At 35.4% G+C, this 19,925-nt stretch overlaps 1 long non-coding RNA gene across 1 annotated transcript in view; it reads left to right on the forward strand.

Annotated features, from left to right (window-relative positions):
• The window catches only part of LOC102166855, a 182,577-nt gene continuing 164,273 nt past the window's right edge, over positions 1,622–19,925 (forward strand). Inside the window, exons 1-2 of the long non-coding RNA XR_002346783.1 lie at positions 1,622–3,054; positions 7,149–7,233. This is a non-coding gene — a long non-coding RNA (uncharacterized LOC102166855). The remainder of the gene's footprint in view (positions 3,055–7,148; positions 7,234–19,925) is intronic.

Raw genomic sequence — 19,925 nt, forward strand, 5'->3', positions numbered from 1 at the left:
AATGGAGGCAGGGTAGCATAACATATTTAAGATCTATTTCATCTTTATTTTCTGACATTTTATATAATTAATCTATATTAGTTGTATAATTCTTAAAAGCCTATGAGAAACAGAAATTAATGGCTATTTTGTAATGATTAATAGGTGCGACACACTATGCTAGGTGCTACACATGGACTAATTTTTTCACTCCTGATCACATGCTCATGATGGTTGGTGACTGGTAGGTAGGCAAGTCTGTGCAAACATAGTATGAAAAACTGAGGTTTATGAGGGTTGAGTAATTATCCCAAGGTCAAATATCCAGGAGGATATGGCACTGTGGTAGAAATACAGAAAAATCTGGCCAAGAAGTGCACATAATTAATCTTACAAGAGTGAAGATTTCTAAGTATCACAGCATTTCAATAGTAGAAACTATCCATGGCTGTATTGACTGAAAAGATAATGCTAAACAACATTTCCCAATTTCATGGCTTACAAAGACATGTAAAATTAAGAACAAAATTTTGATGTGCCCTAAAAGGCTCATCAAGATGGTCACTATTTATTTCTCATCAACCTCATATTGACCCACTATCTCCTAGACACGGAAATTCCAGCCACATGGGCTCTTTTTCATTGCTTCTTCAATAAATGCAGTATAATCTGTTTTACATCGTCTTTTTGCATGTGACATCCTCTCCCTATCTCTCTCTCTGAGATGATCTTCACAGTCTTGTATCTCTATCCTACTTCATCTATTTACACCACTAAATCTACGCTGTAATTGTAAGGCACAATAATATTTTTATTAAACTATTGATAATTACAGATACACATGTAGTTCTAAGAAATAGTACAGAGATACCCTTGTCAGCCTTTGGCCTAGTTCCTGCCAATTAACACTTTCCATAATTATAGTATAATATCCCAATCAAAAAATTAACATTATACATCCAACATTAATTTTCACCAATCTTATATGCAGTCATTTGTGTGTCTATTTTCATACAATTTTATCATGTGGAGAGTCAAGTGACTACGATCATAGTCAACATAAAGACCATTCCATCACAATGATCCCTTGTTAACGCCCTTTTATAGCCACAGCTACCTCCTTTCCTGATCCTCCTCCTTTTATAACTCCTGGCAACCACTAAATGCCCTCCATCTCTGCAATACTGTCATTTTAAGGATATTATATACATAGAATATATGTAAGTTTTAATTTTTTTATTTTTTAACTTTTTTGATAGTATATTTTTAATTTATCTTTAGTTATAGAAAATTATGAAGATGGTTCAGAGTTCTGACTTGCCCCACACCCAGTTTCCCATCATCATTATTTCTTTTTTAGGGCCACACCTGCAGCGTATGGAAGTTCCCAAGCTAAGGCATCTAATTGGAGCTGCAGCTGCCAGCCTATGCCATAGCCACAGCAATGCCAAATCCAAGCATCCTCATGGATACTAGTCAGGTTCTTAAACTGCTGAGCCACAATGGGAACTCACAGTTAACCATTATTAACATCTTACATTGATACAGGACAACTGGAACAATTAATGAAAAATAATGATACATTATCATTAAAGGAGGTGCTGTATTTATTTTTCTTACTACTTACCTAAATGCTATCTTCTCTTTTCCAGGGTCCCACTCAGAAAACCACATTACAATTAGCTGACAAGTCTCTTTAGGTTCCTCTTGGCTGTGATGGTTTCTCAGAATTTTTCTGTTTTTGATAACCTTGCCAGTTTTGAAGAGTACTGCTAAGATATTTTGAAGAATGCCCCTCACTGGATTTGTCTGATGTTTTTTCTCATGATCAGACAAGGGTTATGGGTTTTGGGAGGAAGACCACAAAGGTAAAGCGTCATTTTCATTTTCACTATCAAGAGCATAGGCTATCAATATGACTTATCACTGTTGATATTAATCTTGATTACCTGAGTTAGTATTCGTCAGGTTTCTCCACTGAAGTTTTTTTTTTCTCCTTTCCAAACTGATAACCTTAGGAAGGAAGTCACTATGCATAGTCCATACTTAACAAGTGGGAGTTAAGCCCCACCTCCTTGAGGGTGCAGCATCTACATAAATTACATGGAATTCTTCTGCAGGAGATTTGTATCTTCTGTCTCATTTATTTATTTATTTCAGCATTTACTTAGTCATTATAGACTGATGGTTATTTATTCTATAGTTCAGTTTATATTCCAATACTATTTATTTTGTTGTTTAAACTGTTCCAGCTTTGGGAAATCATTTAGTTGGTGCTTGTGTCCCTTTTACATAACCCCGTCATTGTCGTTCTTCATTTCTTTCCTTATTAACTTCCTCAGTTGTTGGCAGTACAAGCAAGACGTTCCAGGCTTATTTTAGGTATTTACTTCATTGGTTCTACAATCATCCGTTAATCCAAGAATCCCCGGCTCCTCATATTGGAGACTGGTATTTGAAACTAAAGTCTGAGCATTAGATGCCCTCAATATTACACATGTTTCAAAGTTTGCTCTTTTTTATTAATAAGTACTTCATAGCGTAGGCGTGTCATAGTTTAATCGTCCACGAGTGGAAGGATACCTGGACTCTTCCCATTTTTGGCTATTAATAAAGTTGCTAGGGAACATTCATCTTCTCCTGGATTAAATGCCCAAGAGTGTAATTCCTAAGTCATAAGGTTAGTGCATGTTCTGTTTTAAAAGAAACAGGCTAAAACTTTAGAATGCTGGAGTGGCTTACCATTTTATATCCCATTTCCACAAGCAGCATGAGTGATCCAGTTCCTCCGTATCCTTGCCAACATCTGGGATTATTTTTAAGCCATTTTGGTAGGTGTGTAGTGATATTTTATTTTGATTTTATAATAATATTTTCTCTGCGGCTGAGAACAAAGGAAGGACGGAGGGGAAAAAGCGCCAGATCTTGTGAGAACACGAAAACGCAAGAGCAGGAGAGCGTGAGAATCTCGCGAGAAAGCGCGCAGATTCCTGAGAGAACCAGGTTGCCTGAGAAAACCTCTGGGCTCCTGAGAGAGGGAGAGAGAAAGGGGCACTGTCTCGTGTTGGCTCAGCGGTAAGTAACCCCACTAGTACCCATGGGGACGTGAGTTGGATCCCTGGCCTCACTCAGTGAGTTAAGGGCGTTGCTGTGACCTGTGGTGTAGGTCGTAGACGCGGCTGGGATCCGGAGTTGCTGTGGCTCTGGAGTAGGCCAGCAGCTGTAGCTCTGATTGGACATCTAGCTTGGGGACTTAATATGCGGCAGGTGCGGCCCTGAAAAGGGACTGTCAGTTGGGGATGCTGCACTGACTTTAATTTATATCTTAAATTCAGAAATGTTAAAACCTGACAGAAAACAGTGCACCATAGAATCAAAAATGATTGCATGTCTGACTACACATCTCTGTGTCCTTGGTATCTTGGGTAAAAGGCTCTTTTCTTACAGAAGCTTTCCCTGTTCCTGTAAGCTTGATGAGGTCATCTAGTTGCATCCTGTTTATTTTTTCCATAGTGCTAGTAGTACCTTGAAATTGTATCACAAGGTATTTAGTGTCGCTTCCCTTTCCCTCACTAGACCTCCGAAGCTCTACAGGTGCGGGAAATAGATCTGCTTTGTTGACCACGCTTTCTTAGCTTATTGGAGGACCTAGTAGTGGTTTTGATCTTGTTAATACATATACATATTCTTCATTAATTAATGTATTTTTCAATTAAGTAATTTAATATTCTTAAAGCTTTACTTATTTATATAATAGAAAATTGATTTAGATCAGTTCTAACACTGTCACTAGAAAGGTCCACAACTATAAAGGAGGCAAAAAGCAATTTATTTGGGGTCTTAGAATTGCTGTTCAGGGATCTCAGATTCAGGAGGATCCCAAAACAGTGTCTTACCAGAGGAAAATGGATAGGATTTTTTATGGGAAAAAAGAGTAAATTAATGCAGGTTTATACAAGTTGATTACCAAGAATTTGGATTGGAGAGTAAAATTGTTCTATATGTATGATTGAGTTATAGAATGCATCTCATTGGTTACTCAGAAAGGTATGTTTTCCTTAGTGCAGGGAAACTTCAGTTTTCAGCATTATTCTTTCCTTTAGGCACCTCAGCAACCATTCAGAAGTTTTAATTTGGAGTTTTTAACTAAAGTCCAGCATGGGCAGCAAACCTGGAAATCCTCAGATAACACCTCAGTTATTCCTGACATAGTTCTTTTCACAAGACTCTAGATTTTCAGCTACAGAAAGAGGTGTGGTGAAAGACAAAGATGTAAAGAGATGATTGCATTTTCAAACTCAGTGCTATAAAATTAGAAAAGAAATACTGTTTAAAGTTATCAGTAAAGTGTATACTCTCTATATAGTTCCACAAACAAGGCTAAGCTTTTTTTTTTTTTCTTTTTCAAAAAATCACCTCATCCCCATCTTCAATGTGGTCAGATTGGCTAGGACTTCACTGATTAAGTTGGTCCATCTTCCTATGGACTTTAGTCTCTATGTATCTCTGAAAGGAGGCCATGGTTTTTTATAACCATCTAGAAATTAAGACAGTACTAGAGATATAACTGCCTCCCCCAGTACGTAATAGCTATTTGGTTTGGGGGGATCTACCAATAGGAAAAAACTTGTCAAAACATAGGATTTTGAATTTTATTAGTTATTGACCTACAGTTATACCATATTTCAGAATCCCTCTTAAATACTGAGGTCAATACAAACTAATTTCAGTGTATTTATTGAAAACAGTTTCCTGACAAATTTATTGCCAAATTTATGACAAGTGGAATAAAAATAAGTTAATGTGGTATGGTGCAGGGTAGCCAATGTATTAAAACCTGACGTACTTGACATGTACCCAATAAAAGAGAATGTTATAAATCATATTCAATATAAAATATTAATCAGTAAAGGACACCTGTGCATTTTTTATAAGAAAATAAGGTAAAATCATAATAAAAGGGCATGGGTGGTGATGAGGGCATTTTCAAATTTAATATAGAATATTCTTCAAACAATTTGTAATATGTTCAAGCAATTTTAAATCATTTTTTTCTATTTCACTGCATACTTTAGAATAAAGATGGATAGGGCATAATTTAATCTTATATATAGAAATGATAGGAGGGAAATGGAAAAATTTCCTCATTTATGTCAGCAATGTAAATAGTCTAACTGGGTAATTCAGGCTAAATTGCTTCATATTTAAATAAATATCAATTTAAGTGCTTTTTTATTTCTTCTCAATTTTATCTTAAGAAGCTCTGATGGATTCTTCCATCCCTCACAGTCCATTTTTTCCTCCTTACTTTTAGTAATACAAATAGAATGTCACTCCTCTGCAATCTGCATCCCTAACCTATCCTTATAAGGATACATACATTGGGTCCAGTTGCATGCAAGCATAGTTATATATAGTTTCCATGTCATAGTTGTTAAAAAGGTTGCCCTTGACGTGGATACAACTATAGATTATCATCCTAAGTGAGATAAGTCTGAAAGAGAAGGACAAATACTATATAGTACCATTTATATGTGGAGTCTAAAATATGGCACAAATGAACCTATTTACAAATGAGAAACGCTCAGACATGGGGAACAGACTTGTCATTGTCAAGGGGAAGGGGGCAGGGAGTGGGATGGACTGGGAGTTTGGGGTTAATAGATGCAAAATGATTACATTTAGAATGGATAGATTTAGAATGGATAGACAATAAGGTCCTACTGTCACTATAGCATAGGGAACTATATCTAGTCTCCCGGGATAGATCATAATGGAAAATATTACATGAAAAAAGAATGTAAAAAGGTTACCCTTGAGTCTCTGTCTCTACTGATGGAGAAAATAATGGTTTATACCTCGAAAGGAAAATGTGAGAATTAAAATAACTTATGTAAAACACTTAGAATAAAATCAGTAACTATTATGAAATTATTATTATCCATATATTAGTTATAGATGTTTTCGTTCTTATGAAACATTGTTAAATAAAAATGTTAAATTGGCAACCTCAAGGAAAACGTAAATAGAAAGAGACCAGAATTTCCTATTCATTGCAAATGTGTTCCCAATTTAACTTCATGTCTCTTGATAATCAAGCAAAATAAGAAAATGTGGCTATAAACATAATTTTGTGTGTCCATGAGAAAATGATGTGTGCTAAGCAGAGATAACAAATTTAAATACCTGTATTTCAAGTAATTTCTTTCATGCGCTTTAATAAATGCATAGAAATCTCTGCATCTCTGTCTAACCTTTATAGTATGAGGTGAAATTTCAAAACTTAAGTGCGGTGTGTTCTGTGGAAGCTAGTGACAATGCACAGGCAATAGAGCAGAGTATGTAAGCACAATGACCTAGTTTTAAATCTAGGTTTAGTCTCATCTGTGGCTCCTTAGGTAAAATTTGCTTACTTACCTCAAGCAAATCTAAACTTTGGACTGCCTTGAAGACAGATAATTTAAATTCACTCAGTGTGAATTTAAAAAATTCTTAATGAACTGAGATTATTTGCATTAGTAGTCAAGTTTTACAGAAGAGTCACCAGAAGTTCTTCTTTGTAATAGCAAGGCAAGTTTCTTAGGTCTGGACAGGTCTTCTGCAGAAATTGTAGAGAAATGGGGAGTTAGAAAGTCTGAAGGTGCTGGATTTTCCCAATTTGTATGGTTGCCTTAGTAGTTTTTAACTTATTTTTTTCATTTAAGAAAATTTATGTCATTTATCTTTGCCAGTTGACATTTTCCCATCAGTCTTTTCATCAGCCTCAAAGGTTGGTGTTGAATATGGATTAGCACAAAGACCTAGAACCTAAACATTACATTGATTTGGGGAAATGAGGAACAACACCACCACCACTTGGGGAAAAAAATGATACTAGAAGGCTAGGATTGCACCCCAGACCATTCTAAGCAAAGACCCTATATATATATACACACACATACATATATATATATATATACACAAATATATACATATGTGTGTATATTACACATATACACATATATATATACATATATACAGATATATATATGTATATATGTATTTACCAGTGATGAAGGATTGTTTCAGAAGAATATGACCATTGTATCCTAAAAACTTGAGACATTTTATGATGCTGGATTAAAAATAAATTATAATCCAAAATGGTGAAGTGTACATTTCTCCTTCAGATTGTAGATTTCATTGGCTTTAACCAAAGGAGAACTTTCCAACAGAGATTGAAACTTAAGAAGCACTAAACAAGAAATCCAGTAGGTAAGCAACAAGAACTAAAGTTGTGGGTCCTTATGTTTTTGTGATAAATATTTGGGGTGTTAATGTTAGAAATGGTGGTGGTCAGAGGACTCATTCAACCTCATCTTCTCTGAAAAAAAATGTTTATCGTAAGTTAAAATGTACAAGAGCTTAGAATTTCTTTGACCAACTCAAAGCTCTCTGAAAAAGGAGGAAAAAAAGAGAGATTGTAGAATATGGGGAAAGAAAATTTCAAGTACAGGATTAGTATTCACTCTTTTAAAATGCATAAGTAGCTAATCTGTTTTTATAAGCTTTTTTTTAAATGAGGTACAAACATGCAGCTTGATGACTTATGAAACTAATTACTATACACACACACTGCATATTTTTTACTTTTTAAAAATTCAGAATAGAGTATCTTATAAATGATTTCATACTTGGATACTCTCTCTTCCAGTGTAGTCAGAAATACTTAGGTGATAGAGAATTTTCATAGCTAAAAGATATATTATAAGAAATTTTATCCTCAGACTTCTCTTTGAGTGATGTAAGTGGATGCATGATACATGGATACTTGAGATTCCGAGAGTGAATATTTGCCTAACGTGTCACAGCAGTTTCATTATTACCAGAATGATTCATGATTCCAATGTATACTGAATTGGTCTAAATATATGATGATCAAAGTGTTAACTGACTTTTGTCCTTTAGGGATGGTTGTGTTTAGGAAAAGATGTTTTGCTTCACTGTAGCCAAAAAAAGATAAGCGGGGAGGCTGGAAATTTGCCCAGTTTCTCCAATCCCAAGGTCCTTGGGAAAATAACTTTTCTTCTTTTCTCATCCTCTTGAGGTGTTTTGCTAACAATGGTTTTTACCAAGCTTTCTTAGGAGTGAAAGAATCTGGAAGGGATATGGATGTCTGTACCAACCAATGCCCCCTCCCTCCCAACTACTTTTATTTCTTATTTTTTTAGTAAAGTTTATGTAGGAGATGAAATTAGGTTGAAAAAAAGTTGAATGAAAAGGACAACTATTATATTGGAAAGGAAATTACTCAAGATAGTTATCAAAATATTAAACTATTAAAAGCTCTGACATCAGTACTGTTGGCCGGGAGCAGCAAGCGGAGCTGATAGTAAAAAAAAAAATCAGTAAGAACTGGAGTAGTTTCTCTTTCCACATGTAAGGACCTTGGGAGTCACAGTGTGTCCTAAGAACAAGTCAGAATTTGAACAGACTACAAAATCAACACTTCTTTTTGTGTCTATAAGAAAGAGAGGAAGGAACATAGGACTAACTGCTGTCCCAAGGTTGGAGAGAAAGACTGGTGAATACAGGGAGTTACAGCTTCCAGAGCAGAAACATACAAGCAGAAACTACTGTAGGAACGAGTGCTGGAAGGGCCAGTGCTGAACTGTAATTGACAATTTATTGGAGGCCCAGTATGGACAAGTCTGAGAATTAACAACTCCAGTCATTGTGGGATTTATATTTAGGAGATCTCCCAGGTTCCCACAGTATCCATTAGGGAAAAATACCTTCAGGCTTCTGGCAGGGAGAGGGGTAAAATTAACCATTTTGAAATAATACAGATACTCAGGGGAAGCCAGTTAACTTGAGCTAGCTTGCTGGTGTTTAATTAGAACTTAAGTGATCTGGGGGAAGAGAAATGCACAACTGCAATCAATAACATTGAAAAGCCTCTGGCCAGCCTAACTAAGGGGAAAGGAGGAATGATACAAATTAATATGAGAAGTGAGAAAGAGGGTCATCACTACAGATCCCTAATACATTAAAAGCATAGTAAAGGATATCTATGAATAGGTCTGAGTGCACAAATCTGATAACTTAGATGAAATGGACAAATTCCTTAAAGACATAATTTTCCAAAAGTTATACAAGAATAGACAGTCCAAATATGTATATATCTACTAAAGAAACTGAATCAGTAAGTAATAATCTTGTAAAACAAGGTTTATAAGGTTTAAGGAATAAATTTCTGTGATCTCATTCAGAGGATAGAAGCAAAGGGGATGCGTCCTACTAACTCATTCTACAAGGCCAGCTTACCCTAAAAATAAAACCAGACAAAGGCATAAAAAGAAATGTAGAAACCAATATCTCTCATAAACAAAAATCCTCAACAAAATATTAGGAAATCAAATTCACCTGTGTATAAAAATAATTATACACCATAACCAAGTGAGGTTTATACCAGGTATGCAAGGCTGGTTCAGCATCCAAATAGCATTTTATATAATCCATCGCATCAACAGGCCAAAAAAAAGGAAAAATACCATGATTATATTAATAGATGCAGAAAAAATATTAGCAAAAGCCAATGCCCATTCATGATAGAAACACTTAATTTAACTAGAAATATAGGAAAACTTCCTTAACTTCAAAAATATTATCTACAAAAAGTCATATAGTTAATGTCACACTCAATGGTGAGAAACTTGAATCTTTTTCAGTAAGATTGGTTATAAGAAAGAATGTTTTCTCTCACCATTCCTTTTCAAGATTGTACTACAAGTACTAGCTAATGCAGTTATAAATGTGCAAGAGGAGAGCGAGGATTCCATTTAAAAAATAAAGTGAATAAAATATATGCAAACTTTTTTATGAGCTTAAGAGTGTGGAAGTTTTTTTCAGTTATGATTCAGTATTCAGAATCCATAAAGGAAAATATTGATAAATTTGACTATACCAAAGTCAAAAACTTCTGCAGGGTGAAACAAAGGAGAAAAACAACAACAACAATGACAACAACAACAACACTGTAATCAACTCTAGAAACAAGTGAGAAACTAGGGAAAAAGCATTTTCATTTCATCTGTAAGATCTTTCTTCCTAATTATGTAAATACCTCACAAACATGTATTTGTGAAAGATGAAAGAATGATCAGATAGAGCACAGGAAAACAAATTTAAATATACCTTAAAGAGAAATCAAAAAATTTCAACCTCACTCATGAGAGAAATGCAAATTAAAAGTAAACCGAAACCATCTTCACTTCTCAGATTAGCAAGAATGAAAAGGATGAGAACATATTCCATTGGCTAGGCTAAAGGGAAACAGGTTCTGTCATACATTGCTGGTGGGTGGGATAACAAATTGTGTAATGCCTATGAAAAGAGTTAAACTGATATATCAAATTATGTGCCTTTACCCAATGATCAACAAATACCACTTCCCAGAATTGAGTTGATACACTTTTCTGCATAGATAGGATGACAATAGCTGTAAAGTGATTCACTTAAATGGCATCTATAACACAAAGAGTGGAAAACAACCCAACTGTTTATCAGTAGGGGACTGGTAATATACCTCTCTTGTGATGCAGGTAAAGAAAATAAGGAAAATTTCTATATGCTGATATTTAAAAAGCTCAAAATACATCATCAGGTGATAAAGCAATTTTCAGAGTACTATCTATGGCAAGTTGCTTTTCTTTAGAATGAAGAGGGAGGAGTTCCAGTCATGGCTCAGTGGTTAACAAATCCAACTAGGAACCATGAGGTTGCAGGTTCGATCCCTGGCCTTACTCAGTGGGTTAAGGATCCATGTGGCTGTGAGCTGTGGGTTAGGTTGCAGATGCAGCTCAGACCCCGAGTTGCTGTGGCTGTGATGCTGTGATGCAGGCCGGCTGCTGCAGCTCCAATTCGACCCCTAGCCTGGGAACCTCCATATGCCACGGGAAGCGTCCCTAGAAAAGGCAAAAAGACAAAAAGACAAAAAAAAAAAAAAAAGAAGAAGAAAGAGGGAAAATAAGTGTATGTTTATATTTGCCCAAAGCACCTCAGGATTGATATACCCAAAAGTAGTCGCAGTGGTTGCCTATGATGGAGTGAGGTGGGGTAAATTTGGTTGATGGTGATGGGGTAAGTCTGAAACTTCTCATTGTTTACAGTTGTTTGCAGTTTTGTCCTTTAGATTTTTGACCTGTGTAAATGTATTGCATGTGCTAAGTGAATGAAAAAAATAAATAAAAACTTAAAAGTCAATGAGTCAAAATTATATATTCATAGTATTTTGTTTCTGAAATAGTACTAGACTCCACACTTCACTGGTGAAAAAAAAAATGTTGAGGAAGGCTTAATTACTTGATTAAGTTCATGAAGCTAGATTGTATTAAATCTCAAATGGATTGCAGTAATGTACATTGTTAACATTTGAAATTCTGAGTATATTTTCTAAGACTGTTCTACCAGTGCAGTCCTCACAGAGGCTGCAATGTCAAGAAAATATGTTTACCCAGGTGCAGGGTCAAAATGGAAGTGCATTTTCATCCTTTCTCAAAGTATTATATATTATAAATGGGATAGGTCAAAATAGAACTCATGAAATTAATCTATAAGGATGAAGAAAAAAAATTAAAGGAGGTATGATACATGTGGAGATGTTCCTTATAAATATGTGTAATTTATGGGAAGAAACAAATCTGTACACTCTTAGATATGTTTATTGAGAAAGGGAATTGATAGATATAAGCCGTTTGGTTTAGATAAATTATACAGTTTAATATAAATTGAATAATATTTTATAAATTTTGTAAAAATTTGCATTTTTTTAATAAAAAGGCTTACTCCATAGTTTCAAGTTTACAATGCATGCTTTGTGAAGCAAAATTGTGCTACTATTAAACACAGTGAAAACTTAAAATGGAATTGAACAGTATACATAAATAAAACCGATGCCTCTTCCCACAAACCTTCTAGGATCTAGAGCTATTGAATATTTTAAAAATTAGGGTGAAGTTTATAATATAAAATGTCATCTATTTACTTTTAAAAGTTTTTGAATCATTAGCTTCAATTTAGTTAATCTTGGCTTATATTCTTCTAAATCACTCTAGTATTATATGAAGAATTTCATCAAATCAAAATCAGGGATTTTCATGCTCTTTTTCATAAAGAGTTCTGGGTATTTTTGGCCATACTTCTGTTTTTATTGCTATGTATTTCATTGTTACTATATTCACGTCCTTAATTTCAAGCTAACTTTGTTTTCCATTATACTACAATGAATCAAGCAACAACTAAAATGAACAGAAACCATTTTTTTTTCTCCTTTGTGGTATCTTAATTTTTAAAGTATCATTTCTATGGAAAACCAGAGTTTATAAGGGATTAGATGAAGCTAGGATTCAAGCTAGGATTTATGCAGTTCTGGCAGTATAAGAGTTTAGGGCAAATCTCAGATTTTCTATTGTTTATGCAGTTCTAGCAGTATAAGAGTTTAGGGCAGATCTCAAACTTTCTATTATTTTTCTCTATTGCACCCTGGTTTTTTTTTTTTTTGTCTTTTTGTCTTTTTGTCTTTTCTAAGGATGCTTCCCGTGGCATATGGAGGTTCCCAGGCTAGGGGTCGAATCGGAGCTGTAGCCACCGGCCTACACCAAAACCACAGCAGCACGGGATCCAAGCCGCGTCTGCAACCTACACCACAGCTCACGGCAATGCCAGATCCTTAACCCACTGAGCAAGGCAAGGGATCGAACGTGCAAGATCATGGTTCCTAGTCAGATTCATTAACCACTGAGCCACGATGGGAACTCCCTGCACCCTCTTCTTTGCCTTGCAATTTTTTTTCTTTTTTTTTTTTTTGGTAGTTGAAACAGTTATTAAGTTTAGTAATGCAACACAAGGCAATGAAAAAGTTATTAAAATCTGATACTTAGCGCCTAAAGCATAGCAGTTGTTCCCCAAATGTCTATTTAGAGAAGTTATTTTGTCTTGTCATTTCTTTGTAGCATATTATAGGGTGTTTTGGTCATCTCCTATTTACCCAGCTGGTGAGTAAGGGATCTTCTGCTCTAAAATCGCTGTTACCGAACCAGGTTCATTTGCCCTGTGTACAGCAAGCCAAAATTGAGACACTGAGGTTTGCAGCAAAGAGAGGGTTTTTTTCCCAAAGAAGCCAAGAAAGTGGACCAGAGAAATCTTCTTTCCTGAAGGCAAGGGGCTCAGGGTATTTATATCATAAAGAATAAAGAAGCAGCGCTGTCTGAGTCATAAGGAGTGTGGGAAAAGGTGATTGGAAAAAGTGTAGTAGTTGTCCTGCTGTGCAGCCATAACTAGGCCTCTGCTTGTTCTGAGGGTGGTTTTCTGACCTATGATTTCAAAAGTCACCAAGTACACTTACACATGCTCATTCGAGGGGTTCCTGGTCCTTTCTAGGTTTAACCAGCTAACTCCATGTTCCTTGGAAACATCATATTGTTCCTGCTGTGTGCCACTGGGAAAACAAGCAAGTCTTAACCTTGAGTAGTGAAGTCAGGTGAAATTGATTTCACCCACAGTTTCATTGCCAAATGTACCTACCCAGCAATCAAACAGAAATTTAATAATCAAATACATTCACAGCCCCAGAGGAGGACATGGCATGCCACACAGGGATATAGAGTTGCACTCAGTAATACAGTGGATAAATAGGAAACTGAGGAGGTAGGTTTTGTAGTAAAAAGACCATGGGGAACCTGTGGGTGGATATAATTGGCTTATTTAAAAAGCTTTGCAGATTTGCCTGCTGGTGAAACCCATTAGGTAGAGGAGGATCAGGTAGGGGGTCCAGCTGGTCTGGATAAAAGATCTGGTCAGGTGGGGGCTTTTCTCCCTGTGTGGAAGAATATCTGATGAGAGCAGCTGGTCCTGTAAGGTTCAAAACATCAAGGCAATAGCACATGAATTTTGAGTATTATGATACTTCAGAGTTGTAGTTTAAAATGTTATGTTCCTAGAGTTCCTGTTGTGGCTCAGCAACTTAAGAACCCAACGTTTGCTCTGTGAGGATACAGGTTCAATACCTGGCCTCACTCAGTGGGTTAAGGATCTCGTGTTGCTGCAGGCTACGGCTCGGATCTAGTGTTGCCCTGGCTGTGGCCTAGGATTGCAGCCACAGCTCCAATCCTGGTACTTCCATGTGCTGCAAGTATGGCCATAAAAAAGAAAAAAAAAAGAAATTAAAATATTATGGTCCTTTTGAAGATAACTTTTCTATTTATTTTTTGTTTTCATTCTCTCTTAATGAATTTTTCTTTCTTTTCCCCGAAAGCTCCAGAAGTAGGTCATTCTTCTATGTGAAATGTTCAGTTTTGCATAATTAAAGATCTTATATGGTACATCTAATATCTAAAACTCTACAAGAATGAGCTACATATTTAACACAAATTTTAAAAAATACTGCTGCATAAAAAGTTAAGAGATTTTATAATATTATGGCATATTCCCTTTTGATGATTTTTTAAATTCATAAAATATAGGGAGGCACTGTGGGGTGTGATAAAATGGAAAGAACAAAAAAGTGTAGGAAACAAGGTTCTAATCCAGTTCTTTTGGATATAATTTAGTAGTTCTAGTCTTCAGTTTCTTTAGTGGAGAATGACATGGCAAAACAAGATTTTTATTTTCTTTCTGTTTCCAATATTATTTTAATTCATCCAAGTTTAAACATGTCTTAAACGTACTTGGCCAGTTTGCATGTGTATTTTAGTTTTAGTTCTGTAAATAATGACCCAAAGGTGTTGTAATAGATTGGCTATCAGAAGAAAATGGTATCATTCATTTGATAACAAAAGGGAGGGAAGCCAAGGGAAAATATACCCCTACTAAAATATTTTGCTCATGTTTACCTTGGTAATTGTGTACCAAATCATTTCTATTTTAGAATTTTTGCAAGGATCATAATGATTTATTGAAAGTATTTACAAACATTTCAGCTTTAAAAAACCTTTTTATACCCATGTAAACAAAAGTTGTGCAGATAAAATCTAGCACCTGTTCTTTAAAAGAAAATTTGGTCACTTGGATACAAGTTGAAGGAAAACATCTTCTTCCCTTTTAGTGATTCTATTTGTTCATTCAGAATTTATTGAATACAAGATTGAGAGAAAATAGGTTAACCACAACAAAATATGAATGGGAACCTGTTGCTCTAAAATATGAATGGGAACCTGTTGCTCTACTTTCATTTCCCTTAATACTTGTAGGAGTTTAAAACACACATAGAAAGATCTAGCTTTGGCAGAAATAACAAATGAATCAAAATGAAACTCAAAACTGCAGACAAAAGAGATAGGATGCTCTTCTTCTGTGTAGCTTTGGGGATTAATTATAGACTTTGGGTGCATGATACAATTGGAATACTATGGGTGGGTTCTTGTAGCATTGTGTAAGTCATTCTAATTTCTCCATTTTTTTTTCTTTTTACCTGTGGAAAATCTTTGGAAAATAATTTATTTTGGAATGTTAGAAGATTTTGATAAGATGAGACTTACTTAGAAGAGGGAAAGCTTTGGACTGGCCTGGAGTTTAGCTATGAGTAGTGCTAACTGTTCTTCTGTCTTTTTTAAAGTTGCTCAGCCGCTTTTATAGTAATAGAAGAAATGGGGAGAAGATAGCAGAAGATTTCTCTCCATAAATAAAAGTCATGGAGTTGTCTGAAGCTTCTCATTTAGTCAACATCCTGGTAAAAGTCATGGAGTTGTCTGAAGCTTCTCTTTTATTCATTTTCCTAGATGCCAATCCTGTGGTTGGGCAAAAATAGAGTCTGCATTTATAAAATCAGCTGCAGCTGAGCATCTATCTGAGCACAAACTGAGATCCCATCTAGATCCTATGCCATTTTATTCACTTGGTGGTATTACCAAATGTCCCATGTAAATAAAGTTTTTCTTTACTCTTGAAAAAAATTAATTTTTTTTTTTTGGTCTTTTTGCCTTTTTTAGGGCCGCTCCCATGGCATATGGAGGTTCCCAAGCTAGGGGTCTAATCCGAGCTGAGGCCGCTGGCCTACAACACAACCATAGCAATGCAGGATTTGAGCCACATCTGCAACCTACACCACAGCTCACAGCAACGCCGGATTTTTAACCCACTGAGCAAGACCAGGGATCAAACCTGCAACCTATTGGATTCATTAACCACTGAGCCATGACGGGAACTCCGAAAAAATTTAATTTTTTGATTTTTGTCCTTTCTCAAAGAGGTAGCTTCTAAATGGTCTTTATTCTAGCAGTTTATTTTATTATTCATTGGCTGTTAGAATTAAAACACACATATATATTTCACTAGCAGCAAGTGATTTGAAATTGGTGATCAGGTTACTCATCTTTGATTTCCTATTGTTAAGTAGAGTGATGAAACATCCAAAACAAACAATACTTAGTTTTTATTCTTAATCCCTCTTTTAATGAATTCTTTTTTGTTTCTATCTTTTTGGCCATTCTGGCGCCATGCAAAATTTCCTGGGTTAGGGATTGAACTCTAGCCATAGCAGTGGCAACATCAAGTCCTTAACTGTTAGGCCACCAGGGAACTCCTTTTAATCAGTTTTCATAGTGCCCACACCTCAATTATCTACTGATAAAAATTGTACCAATCTTTAAAGGCTCATGTCATATATGATCTTCTGTAAAGTACTTATTTTTTCCACCTATCCAAATCAATATATTCTTCTATACCCTTTCAGACCAACAATATTTTATGTTTCTTGTCTTATCTTACTTTTCCTAGAATTAAATTTGTATGTGTATGCTTTATCAATAGCATTGAACTCAAATACTTTATTCTCTTCAAAATATCTGTCAAATACCTTCTAGGGACTTGTTTTAGGTTTATGAATTACATCATTGCAAAAAAGAGACAAGATGTTTTGCTTGGTGGAAATTATATTCTCCTTGATGGAGAAAAATATAATGAATATACCATTAAACACAATGATAGACAATGCTAAATATTATTGGATTAAGGAAGAAAGTAAGACAATGTAAGGGGAATAGGAGTGACAGGAAGTTGGAGTTCCAGAGCATAATGAGGTGATCAGGGTAGGCCTCTTTGAGAAGGTGACATTTTAGTGAAGACTCATTGGTGGATAGTGTTAGCTATATCCCTCCCTGGGGTTGGGGGAATTTGGAAGAATATTCCAGGCAGAGGAAAGAGCCATTACATGGTCCTAAAGCAGAATAATGTAAGATAAGTGAAAGAGGCCAGTGTAAATGGAAGGGAACCTGTTTGGGAATTTGAAATGTGGTAGGAGGTGATGTCAGGATGATAATGAGGGGCTGGATCATTAGGGGCTTTATGAGCCCTTTAAAAGGTTTTATCTTTTACTAAAGTGAAGTATGCAGACAATGCAGGATTTTTAGCAGATGAGTGACATGATTTGACTGCTTTAAAATGATCTTAGTGTAATTATTATATTGAGAGTAGGAATTAGCAGTGCCAGGGATAGAAGCAGGTAGACTAGTTAAGAGGATATTGCAGAAGAGGGATGATATTATCTCAGATCATAAGGCATCTTTATTAAAGGCAATCGGTGGACATATTCCAGGGAATTTTGTAATGGGCAGAATATAAGGAGTTTAAGAAATATTGATGTGATATATATTTGACATTATATATATGTGTGTGTGTGTGCAACATTCTATATATATGTGTGTGTATTTATTACATTCTATGAATGAGTAGGCACACATTCTTTTGCTAAGTGTTGTTTACAACTAGTTATTTATTATATAGGCACTAGCTATATAAAACATAAAAGGAAGTTCCCATTGTGACTCAGTGGATTAAGAACCTGACCAGTATCCATAACAGTGCAGATTTGATCTCTGGCCTTGTTCAGTGGGTTAAGGATCTGTCATTGCTGCAAGCTGTAATGCAGGTTGCAGATGCCGCTTGGATCTGGTGTTGCTGTGGCTGTGGTGTAGACTGGCAGCTACATCTCCGATTTGACCCTTAGCCTGGGAACTTCCATATGCATAGGTGTGGCCCTAAAAAGACAAAAACCCCAAAAAACCCAATATAAACAAATTCCCTCCCTTCCCCCACAAAAAAATTAAAGCATCCTTGTGTTTTCTTCTTACTTCATATATTGGTATTATTAGATGATAAAAACATTTATATTCTATCGTAAGGTAGTCATACTTTGAGAACTAGAGTAAATATTTTTCTTTAATTTCTGATTCTTAGATAAAGATTTTACCAAATCTGTAATATTTTGGGAAATAAAATTTTTAAAAGTTACAACTTCACAGCTTGTATTCTGTAGATTTGTAAAAACATGCCATATTTTTCTTTTCTCTTCTCTTTCTCCTCTCCTCTGCTCTCCTCTCCTTTTTCCCTTTCTAGGGCTGCGCCTGTGACATATGGACATTCCTGGGCTAGGGGTGGTAATGGAACTGTAGCTGCTAGCCTATACCACAGTCACAGCAATGCCAGATCTGAGCCGCATCTGTGGCCTACACTGCAGCAAGAGGCAACACCAGATCCTTAACCCACTGAGAGAAGCCAGGAATTGAACCTACATCCTGACGGATACTGGTTGGGTTCTGAGCCACAATAGGAACTCCTCATATTTTTTACAATTACAGTTTTAAGGTATACCTGTCATATTAACTTTCTGTAAAAATGTCAGGTATTCTGGAAATTAGCTCAAAAAATGAATCAGATGCACAGAGATTATGTCTTTGCCAGCCCAGAAAATATATGCAGTGCTCCTATGCCTGAATACCCCTTTATTCTTTTCATGATTTATCATGGAAATGTGAGTTGACAGTTTTATGTGTGGAATGCAAATCTGGCTCACTTTATCAATCCCATGCATATTAATATGTATGTATGATAATTTTTGTTGCTTGTAGAATGGCCTTTAGATAGTACTTCATTCTATGCAATTTAATAGGTGAAATGTTGCAATGTATGCATTCCATGGGCTTGTTTTTATTAAACTAGTTAACTAGATTTAGAAATTTGCTCAGCGATTGTCATTCTGTTGTATTTCTGTACATGATCAAAAAAAGGAGAGGTAAGAAGCATTATCATATATGTGCATAAATAATACATTTGCCAATGTAAATGTTGTTTCTATTTATGGAAACTTAATAACTTTATTGAAGCAAGAGAATCATTTTGGAAGAGTAATCGTTACAAAATGAATACACACATTTTCATAAAGTTCCAGAAATTATCTTGAATTAGAGTAATTATGATCTACCAAGTGATTCTTAGCTTTCTAATATAATTATAAAAGAAAATAAAACTTGATAATCCCTAATTATTCTCTCCACATGTCAAATATCATTAATCAGCTAGACTTGGTTATGAAGATGAAAAACCTCCCTTTGTCCTTTTCCCTTAGCTTTTCTCAACATTATTCTTCACAGATTTAGGAGTTTGTGTTTTGCACTGAAGAATTTATACTTGAATCCTCAATCTAAGCATTTCCTAGCTGGGTAAATTTAGAGAATCTTTTAAACTCTTAAGTGCCAGTTGCTCCAACTATATATTGCTTCATAGATTTTAATGGTGTATATAATTGAGGAGGTAAAATGTTTACCGTTCTGTCCTACACAGAGCTAGGACTCAGTATGATTATTATTATAACTATCATCATCATCGTATATGTATGATTTATAATAAGGGAATCTTTTCCCTTTGTATAGATGATAGCTCTATTCTATGAAATACATAGATTCTCTGCTCAGAAAACTTTTTAAAATTACTTAATGAATTACATTGCATTTATAGGTGTACAACAATCACCACAACCAAATTTTACAGCATTTCTATCCCAAACCCTCAGTGCAGCATGGGGACATTTTTGTGAGGTGCTGTTCACAGATTGCTAGAGAGCTATAAAGAAAAAATTTAAAATAAAAAGAAATGTAAGCCCAGGTGGGCTAAAATATATTTTGGAATCAGCCCTC

This window comes from Sus scrofa, chromosome 8, assembly GCF_000003025.6.
Source record: "Sus scrofa isolate TJ Tabasco breed Duroc chromosome 8, Sscrofa11.1, whole genome shotgun sequence".
NCBI lineage: Eukaryota > Metazoa > Chordata > Mammalia > Artiodactyla > Suidae > Sus > Sus scrofa.